Source organism: Balaenoptera ricei, chromosome 11, assembly GCF_028023285.1.
Source record: "Balaenoptera ricei isolate mBalRic1 chromosome 11, mBalRic1.hap2, whole genome shotgun sequence".
In the NCBI taxonomy this organism is placed as follows: Eukaryota; Metazoa; Chordata; class Mammalia; order Artiodactyla; family Balaenopteridae; genus Balaenoptera; species Balaenoptera ricei.
Genome location: NC_082649.1, coordinates 98,592,040 through 98,607,197, shown reverse-complemented (window position 1 = coordinate 98,607,197; position 15,158 = coordinate 98,592,040). Strand labels below are relative to the sequence as shown.

At 48.3% G+C, this 15,158-nt stretch overlaps 1 protein-coding gene across 1 annotated transcript in view; it reads left to right on the top strand.

Moving 5' to 3' along the window:
* SSUH2 (ssu-2 homolog) overlaps positions 1-15,158 on the top strand; it is a 240,647-nt gene that overhangs the window by 190,208 nt on the left and 35,281 nt on the right. The gene's annotated exons all lie outside the window — the stretch shown is intronic.

The window sequence follows — 15,158 nt, the reverse complement described above, 5'->3', positions numbered from 1 at the left end:
GAGCACACGATTCCACCCATAACAAGTCTTCCTATTATAATTGGCAGTATTTTTTCTTTTAAATTAATGATTCATCTTATCAGCGATGGCACGTTAGAATCAGTGAAATATACTGAATTAATATATATGAGCATTTAGTACAACACCGGCCGTATGGCAAACACTTGACTAATGATAGTGATTCTTATGATCACAACAGTGAATATGTTCTTTGTACTTTAGTTTTATTATCTGTAAAATTGGGACAAGAGTATCTGCTTGGCAGAATTCTTATCATGCTTAAATGAGGCATTATGTACGCCTGTGGCCACGTGTGTTCCTGTATTTAACTGACACGTAGCCCGTGTCCTTGCCTTTCTTTTTTACTGTGTCTAGTGCTAGGGTCAGATTCAGGGTTTGAATCCTGGCTTCCTTACCCACTGGTTGTGACCTTGGGAAAGATGCTTGGCTCCTTGGTGCCTCAGTTTCCTTATCTTCCCACTACTAAGATGGGGATTTTCAGAGTCCCTGTGTCATGTGTTGTGAAAATTGGCTGAGACAATGTGTACAGGGCTTGTCGAGGAGCATGGCACAGAGTAAGTGCTTCACACATACTGGGTCACCTTTAATTATCGCTGTTGTTATTGGTATTTTACTGTCGTATTGTCTCCAAATCCCTGTGCTGTTCTCAGTGCCTGAAAGTGTTATATGTCAGCAGCATAGAAGGCAAATGGTGGAGGAAAATATTATTAAGGACGAGGCATTCAGGGATGGCTTCCTGGAGGAGGAGAGACTCCAGCTGCTGTTTCCTGGAGAAACTGGAAGGAGGTGGCTGGCTTCTTCTCTGCTATTAGGGTCCCTGGTGCCCAATTGCTGCGGCAGGAAGGGGCCCTGGTTGGTCTAACACTTAACTTTATTCCACTCCCTGGGACTCAGGACCCCCTTGTGCCGTTGCCAGGGCCTCCGTCTCCCTCTCTGCCCCAGACCTCGGTTCATATTGGTCCCACTCAGCTCTCCTGCCTGTGTTTATTTAGTCACAGGCCGGAATTTTTCCTTCTGCAGCCAGCTCCGTCTGTGAAACAGACAGCTCGTGGCAGCGGAAGGGACCACAGGGGCAGCAAAAGCTGCTCAGCAAGCAGGTCGCATTTTCACTTGCTGGCCAAGCATCTGGGCCAGCCGTAGCTGTGTCAGCGTCCTTCTTAACCCGCTCCTGTCCCTCGTCCCCTTCTCATCCCAAGCCTGGCTCCTGCTCAGCGTCCCCTCCCTCCTCCTCTTTCCTTCCCACATTTCCACCTTTGCTCCCTTTCTCGCCTCTCTCCCCCTTCCTTCCTTCCTTTCTCCCTCCCATCCCCACTTGGGCACATGCTGATTTGGCCAGCTCTTTCTGGCGACTGTCCAGCTCTGTTTGGCAACTGTTAGGAGCGTCCGCGTATTGGAGGCAAGTGTGGGCTCTAGGTGTCCCATCGCCGCCTCGCCTCTGGGTGGTGTATCCTGTCCCCGCTGAGCTCTGCCACACGTGCACCTGTTCCTGAGCAGGTGGCCACGGGAACAACCCCACACTGTCCTGTGGGCTCATGAACTGGCCACCTGCGGTGCTTTTGTTTTATTTTGTATTTTTAAAATTTAATTTTCATTTTATATTGGGGTATAGTTGATTTACAATTAGTTAGTTTCAGGTGTATAGCAAAGTGGTTCAGTTATACATATACATATATCCATTCTTTGTCAGATTGTTTATCCATGTAGGCTATTACAGAGTATTGAGTAGAGTTCCCTGTGCTATACAGTAGGTCCTTGTTAATTATCTATTTTAGGTACAGTAGTGTGTGTATGTTAATCCCAACCTCCTGATTTACCGCCCACCCCCCTTCCCGTTTGGTAACCATAAGTTGTTTTTGAAGTCTGTGAGTCTGTTTCTGTTTTGTAAACAGGTTCATGGCCAAAAAGCACATGAAAAGATGCTCAACATTGATAATTATTAGAGAAATGCAAATGAAAACTACAGTGAGGTTGCACCTCACAGCGGTCAGAATTGCCATCGTCAGAAAGTCTGCAAACAATAAATGTTAGAGAGGGTGTGGAGAAAAGGGAACCCTCCTGCACTGTTGGTGGGAATATAAATTGGTGCAGCCACTATGGAGAGCAGTATGGAGGTTCCTTAAAACTGAACACAGAGCTGCCATATGATTCAGCAGTCCCTCTCCTGGGCATATATCTGGAGAAAACCGTAATTCGAAAAGATACATGCACCCCAATGTTCATTGCAGCACTATGTACAATAGCCAAGACATGGAAGCAACCTAGATGTCCATCGACAGATGAATGGATAAAGAAGAAGTGGTACGTATGTACAGTGGAATATTACTCAGCTATAAAAAGGAATGAAACAGTGTCAGCCGCAGCAACATGGATGGATGTAGGGATGATCATACTAAGTGAATTAAGTCAGAGAAGAACAAATGTCATATGATACCACTTCTATGTAGAATCTAAAAAGATGATACAAATGAACTTATTTACAAAGCAGAAACAGACCCATGGTGCTTTTAGAAGCTTCAACAAGCCCTTTGTCTGAAAGGATTAGTGAGACAGCAGCTAAGCTTTCTAATCAGATCAGGCGACAGACGAGAAAGCCAGAAGACAAAGGTGGGAGAGGAGACAGGACCCCTGGGGTCCCAGACATGAGACGCCGTTCGGCTTGGCGGATGCTTGTCCTGTGCTGACCAGCATGCAGTGTCTGTATCATTGTATTTCCAGCCTCACACGTACCTTGAACTTCACTCATTTAATCAGGGAAAAATTATTTCTAACGCCTCATCTGCTAATTACCCTCTAGAGCAGATTTAGACAGAGAGGTTTGAAATGCTTGAGGTGACGGCTTCTGGAGTTTGGACCCCCCCTGATGAGAGTCCACTAGACACTGCCCCCCACCACTTCGATGTGGATCCCTGATTAGGGAATTTCCAGTGTTAGTGAACTGCCCCTCGGGTGTAGACTAAAGGTAACTGTACGCTTACATATCTTTGCCTGCGGGGCTCTCTGTGTGTCAGTGTTTCTAACTAGCACTATGAAGTAAATGATAATATTCACCCCATCCTTGTTGTTTATGTGGCTGGTGGGGCATTGTAACCACAAATTCAGGTTGGTAAGAAATAATCACATTTCCCCTCTGCATCTCTTCCCTCCCCTCCCCACTCCTCCCCTATTAATTACGCTCCAGACTTTATTCCCATATCATCAGTTTCCACACCAGTGCCCCCTTCTGTTCTAGGATCCCATCCAGGACCCCACGCAGCACTCAGCAGTGTGTCTCCTCTGAGCTGTGGTTCTCGTCTTTCCTTACTTTTCATGACTCTGACGGTTTTGAAGAGTACCAGTCAGATCTTTTGTCGGATTTCCCTCTATTTGGGTCTGATCTTTCTCATGATGAGATCGGGGGCCCATGGCGGCAGCAAGAGTGACCCCCCTCCTGAGGCACCCTTGAGCGTGTGGAGTTTAGGTTTGCTAGGTCTCTGTTCCCCGCCCCCTTCCCATAGCCCTAGTCTGGGTGCAAGTCAGTAGGTGGAGTCTCTGCTTACCCGAGGCGCATGGTCAAGCTCTGCCTGCAGGGTGAAACATCTACTTCTTCTTTTTTAAAAACGTTTATTTTATATTGGAGTATTGTTGATTGACAATGTTGTGTTAGTTTCAGGTGTACAGCAAAGTGATGCAGTTATCTGAAATATCTACTTCTGTTGTTTGAAATTATTCCATAAATGGAGATCTATCTCTTCTTCCCATTTATTCATTCATCCAGTCGCTTGTGTCAGTGTGGATGCGTGTAACTCGGGTATTTATCTTACACTTGGAGCTGTAATCCAGGGTTATGCTATGGATTTGTTTTGGTCCCAGTGCTCCCAGTTTTGGCCACTGGGATCTCTTTCAGGTTGGTTTCTGCTCTTAGTTTCCTGTGGCTGTTATAGCAAATTACCATAAACTTTATGGCTTAAAGCAACCCAAACTTATTATTTTACAGTCCTAGAAGTCAGAAGTCTAAAATGGGGCTGACTGGGCTAAAATCAAGGTGTTGGCTGGGCTGCGATGCTTTCTGGGGGCTCTGGGAGAGAATTCCTAGCCTTGCTGTTTAGAGCTCTGGAGCGGCCCCCATTCTTTGGCTGACGGGCCCCCTTCCACCCTCAAAGCCAGCAATCGCATCTCTCTGACCTCTGCTTCCATCTCTGACTGTCACCCTCCCACCTCCTCTCTCACTTGTGGTTACACTGAGCCCACCAGGACAGTCCCCCAGCCTTGGTCTGCTCAGGCTGTCATATCACAATGCCCTGGACTGGGTGAGTGAAACAACAGGCATTTATTTCCCACAGTTGTGGAGGCTGGAAATCTGGATCAAGGCATCAGCTGAATTCGGTGCCTGGTGAGGGCTGCTGTGTGTCCTCGTGTGGCAGGGACAGAGAGAATGTGAGCTTTCTCCTGGCGTCTCTTTTTTTTTTAAACTAAATTTACTTATTTTATTTTTGACTGTGTGGGGTCTTTGTTGCTGCGAGTGGGCTTTCTGTAGTTGTGGTGAGTGGGCTTCTCATTGCGCTGGCTTCTCTTGTTGTGGAGCACGGGCTCAGTAGTTGTGGCGCATGGGCTTAGCTTCTCTGTGGCATGTGGGATCTTACCGGACCAGGGGTCAAACCCGTGTCCCCTGCATTGGCAGGTGGATTCTTAACCGCTGAGCCACCAGGGAAGCCCTCTCCTGGCGTATCTTATAGGCATTGATCCTAACACATTAGGGCTGTGTCCTCTACCTCCTTAATTACGTCCTTATAGGCCCTTTCTCCAGATACAGTCGCGCCGTACCCAGCGTGCAGGGAAGAGACTAACTGTGTTAGTTAAGAAGGGCCAGGCTAGGCAGCAGACACAAGGAAGCCTGGAAATCCCCGTTGTTTAACACAGCAAAGATGGCAAGTCGGTCGGGTGGTCCTCTCCCAGCTTGTGGCCTTGCCATCTGGAAGATGGGGCCCTGAAGGTGAAGGCCAAGGGAGAGACAGGTGGGGGAGACTGCTGACCTTGTAGAGCAGCACACGGACATTTGACCATTAAAATCTTTGCTGCACCTGGTAACTCGGGCAAGCCAGAGCTGGTAAGAGATGACAGTGGAAACCAGACTCAGGCGTGTCTGTCGGACTCCAGAGAGAAGGGTTCAAGGATCCCCTGCATCAGGTTCACTGGGCGCACTTGATAGAAAAGCATTTTACCTGGTCCCACCTCAGATCTGCCGAATTGTTAGATTGAACCTTATGAAACGGCCATTTGTGAACTTACTCATGGTTCAATCTAAGTAGTGTCTCTTGGAGGTGGGAGCTTTGTAAGCAAGCTCCCCAGGTAATTCTGATGCTCACTGAAGCTGGACACCCACTGTCCCGAAGCCTGAGTCCCAGGCACCACGTGGCACCAGCCTTCACGTGAGGGGGCGTTGTTGACGAGCTCAAGAAAACCAAGGAATTGGGAGCAGGGACCCTGACCCTGAGTAGCTGAGGGCCATTTCTCCATCAGCTTGCTGCTTCCTGGGACACTTCAACATTTCAAAGTGAAAGCTTTGTCCTTTTAAGCATCATTTTTAAAAAAAATTATTTATTTTTATTATTTATGGCTGTGTTGGGTCTTCGTTTCTGTGCGAGGACTTTCTCTAGTTTTGGCAAGCGGAGGCCACTCTTCATCACGGTGCGCGGGCCTCTCACTATCACGGCCTCTCTTGTTGCGGAGCACAGGCTCCAGATGCGCAGGCTCAGTAGTTGTGGCTCACGGGCCCAGTTGCTCCGCGGCATGTGGGATCTTCCCAGACCAGGGCTCGAACCCGTGTCCCCTGCCTTGGCAGGCAGATTCTCAACCACTGCGCCACCAGGGAAGCCCCTAAGCATCATTTTTTTACGTCCATTTGGCCTTTGGATTAACCCAGGTCATGGGTCCAGGCACTTTCACTGCCACTGGTCCCTTCCTCCATTAAGGAAAGAAAAATAGGGCTTCCCTGGTGGCGCAGTGGTTAAGAATCCGCCTGCCAATGCAGGGCACACGAGTTTGAGCCCTGGTCCGGGAAGGTTCCACATGCTGTGGAGCAACTAAGCCCGTGCGCCACAACTACTGAGCCTGCGCTCTAGAGCCTGCGAGCCACAACTACTGAGCCTAAGTGCCACAGCTGCTGAAGCCCGTGCGCCTAGAGCCTGTGCCTCGTAACAAAGAGAAGCCACTGCAATGAGAAGTCTGCGCACCGCAACAAAGAGTAGCCCCCGCTCGCCGCAACTAGAGAAAGACAGCGCGCAGCAACGAAGACCCAACGCAGCCAAAAGTAAAGTAAATTAATTAATTAATTAATTAAAAAAATATGTTGGCATAAAGACAAACATATTAACATCCTGTAGTGAAATATTTTCTTCACCCTAAAAATTCATTTTTTCTTTAAAAAAAATTAAAACATGTTCAGGGTCCCCTAAAAGTACTGCCTCTTGTGCCTAATGGGTAAGTTGGCCTTGTAGAAATGTACCTGGGAGGGAAGGGTGACTGATCAGCTTCTCGTTACCATCTGATTTCCTGCTGGGGTGATCTGCTGACCTCAAACACGTGGGTGGAGAAGCTCGCAGGGTTTCTGGGGGGAAGCGTGAGAAGATGCCCCACGTCACCCAGCTGAGCCTCTGACAGAGTTAAGCCGCCTTTATAAAGTGATTGTTTTGCTGGATGCTGAGGGGTTACAAACCTTCAGAGACCTTGTTGGCAGGCCAGGTACCACTTCTCCTCGAGACATCTTTGAAATGCAAACTTGTTCTCTCGGCACACCCACTGCATCTCAGCCTTCAAGATAAATGCTTCAGACTGGCAGCAGACCCACTTGAGTTTGGTGTCCGGCTTGCCGACAGATTAGTTCTATCGATCGCTGGCTGGCTGTTTGCCTTTGGGGCCATCTCTCCCTTGTTGGTTCCCATTTGCTTTCTCCAGCCGTCACGGCGCTGGCCGCAGCTCTACCTTGAAATAAACCAGCACCCATCAGCACACTGGCGTGTGAGGGGAGACTGTTTTCCTAAGGAGCTGCCAGAGTAGGGCTTGTGGGCCGAGGCTGGAATTCCAAATCCCTTTCCTCTCTGATGGGTTTCCGGGGTGCCTTCAGGGAAGAGCCCTGATGTGTCATTAGAACAAGCGGGTATCCCAGCTGGTGGGGCAGGAAGGGCATGTGGTAAACTGAACCCACAGCTGCTCTAGGAGAATCTGCTGGACACGTGGATCTGATTTGGCCCCTGATGCACGAGTGTGGCTCTGCTTTGGCAGAGTCCCCTGCGTGTCTCAGTGTTCTCATCTGCAAGGTGATAGTAAGACGGGGGCCAATATTTATTGAACTCTTCAGTCGCACCAGGCACTGCTCTAAATGCTTTTTGCAAGTTTTACGCTTTTAATCCTCACAGCAGCAGCAGCTGAGGCTTAGAGGGGTGAAGTCATTCAGCCAAGATCAAGAACAGGGGTCAACCCCAGGTTCAAGGCTAAGCCCAACTTTGAGGTTGTGCTACCTCAGAGTGGCCACTAGGGGTCGCTCAGACCTCGGTATCTTGAGATGGTAGATTTCACCATTTGACCTGGTGGCCATTCCCATTTTCCCAGGTGTAGTGGAAAGTTCTAGTTACAATATCTGCAGCATAGTGCAGTGGCAACGCGCACAAATGTTGTAGCCAGCCAGGCTGCCTGCGTTTTAATCCTATTCTGCTACTGACCAGCTGTGTGACCTTGGGTCAGTAACTCGACCTCTGTGCTTTGCTTTCATCATCTGCAAAAGTTGACTAATCCTAATAATACTGACTTTGTAGGGTTATTACGGGGGTTACAGGAATTAGTGCTTGTAAGCGTTTTGAGCGGTGCCTTGCACATAGAACGCATGATGTGTTTGTTAAAATATTTAATTATCCCTCATAAATAAACGTGCAACTCCAGGAACTGAAGCTAGGAGATGTCGATGTCTCATGTTAGCTTAGACTGTTGGGTTTTTGTGGCCTTGTAACCTTGAGTGCAGAGGCTATGATTTTAATACCAAGTGGAATAACTAGGTGTTGTGAAAGAAGGTGGGGGGAATCTGCATCCCATGACCCTTTGCATCTCGTTTTATTTAACAATTAACAAGAACAAATTAACGAATGAAAATTAAAACATAGGGTATGCTTTTTGTTAATGAGAATTTTCTCATTTTGAAGCAGAATGTAGTGCCTTAATTTCGTTCTTGTGAAAAGCTGCTCCGGCTCGGCAGGGGGCTCTTGATGGATTTATGACGATGGGTCCTTCAGGGTGGCAGCCAGCTACTTCGGGGAGGGGCTCAAGGGGCTGATGGGTGCAAGCCTGGGAGGAAGCGTTAGTTCCTACTCAAGCCTGAAAAACAAAAATCAGGCCTGGAGTCCAGGAAAATTGCACTGGTGATGTTGAGAAGATTGGGTGAAGTCCTCTTAGGAGCCAGTCAGCAAAAGAAAGCTGAGACATGCCTTCAAGGGCTTTGAAAACTCCCCCCAGGCCAGAAAGATGTTTCTGGCAAAATTGAGGAGTCAGATCAGCCTGAGACTTTTCCAGAGAATGGCTATTTCCAAGGTAGTGCACCAGTTTTCCTTTCTTTGGTTACACGCCCTTCCAGGTGGCTCCCAGCCCCGCTCGTTCTGGGACTCCTGGAACTGGTCCCTGCTGGCCGTCCCCACCTCCCCATCACACCCCACGATCTCGGCACTTCTCTTCCTGCTCCACTTGTGCCCATGGCTGGCCCAGACGCTGCCAGGCTTGCGAGAGATCGTGGGGGGCGTTAGGGTTCTACTGGGTGACCGAGCCCAGCTTATTTTAATAACGGAAAAGCAAAACGAGGTGGGACAGGGAGTCACAGAGCCACTGCCCAGAGAGGAGGGCTTGCCCGTGAGTGAAACATAGGGACGTGGCAAGTGGTACCTGGTGGATGAGTCACAGTGATTGAAAAGGATCATCCAGATGCTGAGAGCCAACATGTTTGAAGTGCTGTTCTGGGCACTCCCATACTTTATGACTAAGCCTTCCAACCATTTATCATCTCTATTTTGTAGATAAAAAAACTAAGGTATTAGAAGCTGAGGGTCAATTTTACTTGACCTCTGTGTACCTAAGGTGCATCTTTATGTCCTGAACACCAGGATGTGAGGTTAATAATGTTCACAAAAGGGGTGGGGGTGAGGTGTGAAAGAGAGGGGGCAATGAGTATTAATAATGACAATGTTAATTCATAACAATATTGATAATGATATTAAAAATGAATGATTAATAGTTCATAAAATTAGCTACCATTTATTGGGAAATTCCAGGGCCCCAAGGTCAGTGCCAAACTCATTCTGGACGTCCTCTCTTTTGAGCATCACATCAACCCTATGAAGTTGGAGGAGATGATCCCCAAATAAACATTTTCTGTCTGTGGACGATGAACCTGAAATCCTGGACTGACAGATGAGCATTTGATCCTTGACTTTTTTACCACTTACTGAGCACCTAGTATATCCAGGCCTCAGGATGTGAGTGCAGTTTTTTGGGGAGGCGGGTCTGCAATCCAAGGGGTGAAGGTTGTGATGGGGATGAGTCTGGTTTCCTGAAGGGGGCGCAGAGGAGGGAGCTCTGCTCACACCAGCACCGGGACTCACTTCTACTTAGAGACCCATGGGATTTATCACAAGCCCATATGTGCCAACTTCCTGACATGAATTCTCTTATTTAGTTCTCCCTGTGGTCCTTCGAGGTAGATTCAGTTTCCACTGGACCGAAGGGGAACCTGAGCCCAGAGTGGAGGCTGATGTGGGCAAGGGGCAGAGCTGAGGTTTGGACTCCCTGACCCCCAAACACAGGTCTTGCACGGGACCTCTCAGTTGCCTCCCAGGCCTTTCTGTCCCCGTGTGGCCTGAGGGGGCTGCCCCCTGAAGCGGGACCAGTGGGTGTGTGGCCTTGGCTTTCTCTTGCTGTGTTGGGTGTGGCCTGGCCGTGGCCCTGGTAGAAGACGCCCAGAGATGCCTCGGAGCCTCGCCGTGGTCCTTAGCTGGCACCCCAGCCGGGGCGTTTGTTAGCTGAGCTTGTGCTCTATGGGCGGGTGAAATGGACTCACGCGCCAATATCACAAGAAGAAAAAGAAGCGGGGGAGGAGGGAGGGGGAGGGGGGAGAGGGGAGCTGGGGAGAAGAAGACGCCAGAAACAATCCACATTCTCTGTGTTTCTAAACCAAATCAGTCTGCCTTGACCCTTCCCCCATTTGTCAGAAAGGGCAAGACCTTCAGACTGGTTTATGTTTCGAGCAGCCCCTCCCCATCCCCAGGCTTGTGTGAGGAGCCCATGGGATTCCTGTGGTCCAGAGGACATGTGAAGGCTTCTTTGGTCTTGCTGCTGGCTGTCGTGGTCCCCCAGGCCTCTCGGGGGTTGGTTTCTCCTGGGACCTTTTCTGCAGGTCTGAATGCCATAGAGCTTAGGGTGGACACCCTGTCTCTACTCATTATACCTTTTGGGTGGTCCTGCCCCCTCTAAGGATGCAGCACGGGAGAGAGGCCAGTGCTGTCTTCTCCTCCATCCTCTAGTATTGGGGTATCTGCCTGCTCTCCTGGGCTGGGCCACTGCCCTCTCCTGCTCCCCTGAGGCCTCTGCCCTTTGTGGATGATAGAGCTACAAGGCACCAAATTCTGCCTGGACCCAGAAGACAAAAATGCCAGGGGTGCAGGAGAGAAAGTTTGTCTCTCCTTCTTTTATTATGATCATAGAAAAGCTGATGGTCAGCAGTGTTTATTATGCCTCCTGTGTGTGAGGCCTGTGCATTATTCCACCTAATCTTCACTCCAGGCTTGTGAAACCATATGGTGACGGTCATCCCATTTTGCAGACAGGGAAACTGACGTCTGGAGAGGTTCAGTAATTTGTCCGCACAGCTGGTAAATGGTGGCCCTGAGGTTCAAACCCAGGCTGGTGTCTCCAGGACCCACACACTTAACTACTGTTTAAGTAAACTTCCTGTGTGTAACGTAACTATTTAAGGTAGCTCTGTGCACCCAACTTCCCCGAAGGGGTTGGTGACTTTCTCCATTTCAAATATCCTGTCCTCTTACTACCTCTTAATAGTGATGTGAGCTTATACCCAATAAAGATGTGCATGAATGTCCTGATTGGCTGGGAGATTCCTGTAAAGCAGGGTGTGCCAGACTCTAGGGCAGTGGGGGAGGGGTGTTTCACCTTGTTGATTGACATGGGAGATTGCAAAAGTGGTCCCCAGTTCATTCCTGCCTTGTTCCCATGCCTTTGCAATGTGACTTTAAGCTCCACCCATGAAGAGGTGGAGTCTTTTCTTTGCCCCTGAAGGTAGGCTGCCTGTGGTCTGACATACCAGGAGAATACTGGGAGAAAGGGCATGCCAGCTCCAGCCTAGGCCTCAAGAGGCCCCACAGGCTTTTTCTCTTTCTCACAACCCTGCCACTGCCGTGTTGACAAGTGCAGCTAGTTTGCCAGGGGATGACAGACACGTGACCTGATCTCTGTGATCTCTGTGATCACCCCAGCAGATATACCAGCTGCCCTCTGGAAGAAGCCCCTATAGAAACAGGGCTTCCTATAACCAGCCACTGATGGCTGATTCATGAGTGAACTGAGGCCAGAAGAATCTTCCAGCTGAGCCCAGCCCAAGTTGCCAACGCATAGAGCCATGTGCTATATATATGGTCACTTCTTTAAGCCACTAGGCTTTGAGTTTGCAGTTTGTTAGGCCACAAAATCTACCTGACGCGTTCAGCTTCAGGTCACACCCATTCATCCCAGAACTGGGTAGTGAGACTAGAGATGGAAGATAGGGCAACTGAATGAGAGCCACATTTTTCTTTTCTCATTGCTCCATGAAAGTGCAGGTTGGTGTCACAGATGCCTGATGCTGTGATTCTATTTCTAATCATCTTTTTACAAATTTTATTTATTTATTTTAAACTATTTTTATCTTTTAAAAAATTTTATTGAAGTGTAGTTGATCTGATCACCTTAACAGAAGAAATGAACCATCAGTGACAGCTGTGATCTGGTCCCAGCCCCGACACCACCTTGCCGTGTGGTTTTCAGTAATTCCTTGAACCAGTCCGGGCTGCAGTTCCTTGCATCCTGAAGAATATGAGACTGACACACGTACTCTGTAAGGCTTGTCCCACCTCTAGTGTTTTGTGGCTCCGTGATGCATCACTAGCATGGTGTTCATGCTGTCCACATTTGATTTGGATGGTTTATCCTGGACCGTTGGAGTGGCACAAAATGACGACATGGATTTTTTTTTAACTGTTCACATAAAAAGAAAGAGACCATAAACTGGCTAGTGCCACTTGAAGAAAATTCCTTTACTGACAGTGAAGCAAAAAATGTCTTAGCTATAAACGTACGGGTTTGGAAAGGAAATACTCAAGTTTCCTGACAAAGAAGGCACTGCATTATTAAAGATAGAGGGATTTATGGCTTCTTGTTGAAATTACAAAGTCACATTGCTTTTGGCTTTTCTCCGAAAGGCTTGGTTGGCCCGGCTTCATGAGCTCTATAAAATGTATTCCTTCCTTCCTTCCTTCATGCATTTATTCAGCCAGTGTTTTCTATGAGCCAGATACCGTCCTCCTTCTGGGAGATGCAACCGAACAAGACAGGCAAATCCCAACCCTCCAAGCACTGACATTTGTATGGCAGAAGCAAATCCAGAGTTAAGCATTAGTGTCATCTAGTGATTAGCGCTGTGAAGAAAAAACTTAATTGTTAGAGGAGAGATGAACCCTGGGTACGTTTTCCAGGAATAGGAGATCCATTTACTACCTTCACATGGTCCTGCCTTCCCCTGCAATTTCTCATTCATTCTCAGATCCAGTCATTGGAACTGAGAGGGCATCCGTGTGCATGGATGTCTATCTGACAGACACGTCTCCCTCGTCAGGGAGAAAACCCAAGGATGTGAGACTAGGGAAGAAGATGACTCCTGACAGCCCGCCTTTGGGGGATAGGCTGTGTGCGAGGCTGGGATCTGGGGCAACACTGTGGCTTCCTAGAGCAGGAGACACTGAATTAAGGGACAAGAGCTCCCCTGAGATTTGAGGGTCTGGGTTCTGATTCCATCTCAGGACCGGATTTTGTGTGTGATTTTGCACGTCTCACACCCTCTGTTTCTCAACCTGTCCAACAGGGATAATAATACTACTCCCTGCCTCTCTATGTTGTTGGATGATCAGATGCAATAACATAAACAAAAGCATTTTGTTCAAGTTATTTTCCAGATGGACTGTACATTCCCTGAGGGTGGAGGCCATGTCTTATTCATCTTATTCCCACAGAGTTTGGCCTGTATCAAGTGCTCAATGGTTGAGTGAATGAATGGGCCAGAGAATAAATTAGCAAAAGAATGAAATTGAAACCTGTGGGCCTCAGTTTCTTCGTTTTGCAAATCAGGGCTCCCTTGTAGAGTTGTGCAGGTTGTGCACTGCACAAGTGAACTTGCCTGAGAGGATGGGAGGGGAGTAACACCCAGATTCTCTACCTGCCAAGTCATGTACCTGGTGCAGAGAAAAATGCCTTTTCTGTTTTTCATAAAGGCACCGTATAGGCCAGCAGTGGCTCTGTTTAAAATAAAAACATTAGACTCTCTTACCTCCTAGAGACTCTGATTTAATTATTATGGGCTGGGGCCCCAGAAGCTGTATTCTTCAGAAAATCTCCAGATGTCTCTGATTTTCCTCCTGATTTGGGTACCATTGGACTGGTGGTCTTTCAATGCCCTTCTCACTCTAATAGGAGGTGATTTTGCGTTACATTTTATATTCTAGTATTTCATGTTTAAATTCTCTTTGTTAATGAGCGCTTGAGCTGCCATCTCGTGGCGTCCTTATTCACTGTTCCCACCATCTGTTTTCGGCAGGGAATAGCAGTTGGAGTGTGTGGAGTATGTGTTCCCCATTCATCAGTAAGAAAATTCCGTGCCAAGCTAAAGGAAAAAAAAATTTCCCAGGATTCCTCTTTTCATCCTCCAGCACTTGTGTTTTTCCTCACTCCATCAGCAACAACAGGTCAAACAATACAATTAAAAACATAGCAGTGTTCTTTAGACAAGCCAGAGCTGCTAAGACAAAAGCCTGGTGAGGAAACTTCCCAGGGTCTGATTTAATTTATCTGCCTGCATTTCTTTCTCAACCTCTGCATCAGTCACGGTCCAGGAGGAGAAAAAAAAACCCACACAGTCATCTCAACAAGGAAAGCTGACCATGAAGCAGGGTTGCTCAGCTTCAGCAACTGTTGACATTTGGGGCTGGGTAATTCTGAATTCAGGGGAATGTTTTTGCCCTGAGGATGTTTAACAGCATCCCTGGCCTCTGCACACTGGCTGCTGGGAACACTGCTTCCTCCTTCCCCTGTTGTGACAACTGAAAACATGTCTAGACAATCACCACTGTCCCTTGGTCTGAAAGTGACCCCTGCTTGATCACCACTGGTAAAAGAATTATTGCCTATATCAGAGATTATCGAGAGAGGAGTAAAGAGAACCTCAAAGAATACCGTAGGGCCAAGGGAGAGTCTGAAGGAAGGGACATAATGAGAAGGTGGACCCCCTTCCCAAGGGGGGAGATTCAGACTGGGTTGAACTTCAACCCTGCAGCCACTGTGCGGGGATGTTCTCTGGGCGGGGGTGGGTGTGGGTGGGTGTGGGTGGGTGTCTGCAGTTGCAGGGCAAGCAGGAAACAACAGGAGAGGCAGAGACCAGCAAGCAGGAGAAACCCCTTCCGGGTGCAGGTGGGCTGAGGTTGGGAGCTGCCTGCTGGGTGCCTGTGACTCACTGGAGATCCATCCTGGGGATGTCACTGAAACTTGATGGGGATGAGCGTCACCAGCTGTTCCCCCGCCCCCCCCCCCCCCAACACTGCTGGCAACAGCTCTTGGTAGAAACCAGAAGCAGCAAATGGAAAAGCGTGGGAGTGGAAAGAGAAACCTCTTCTTCTTGCAGTGTTTCTCCAGCGCCCTCTACTGACAAAATTTAGCATCTTGTCATCTTCGAAAGATATTTTCACCAAGCTGGCAGTGAAAGATGGATTTGGAGCTGAAAGGCAGTAAGTTGGTAGTTGGCATACTCTTGTACCCTCCTCTTAATCATTTCTGTACCATTCTACTTGGCCCAGGTCTGGCTCTTAGTA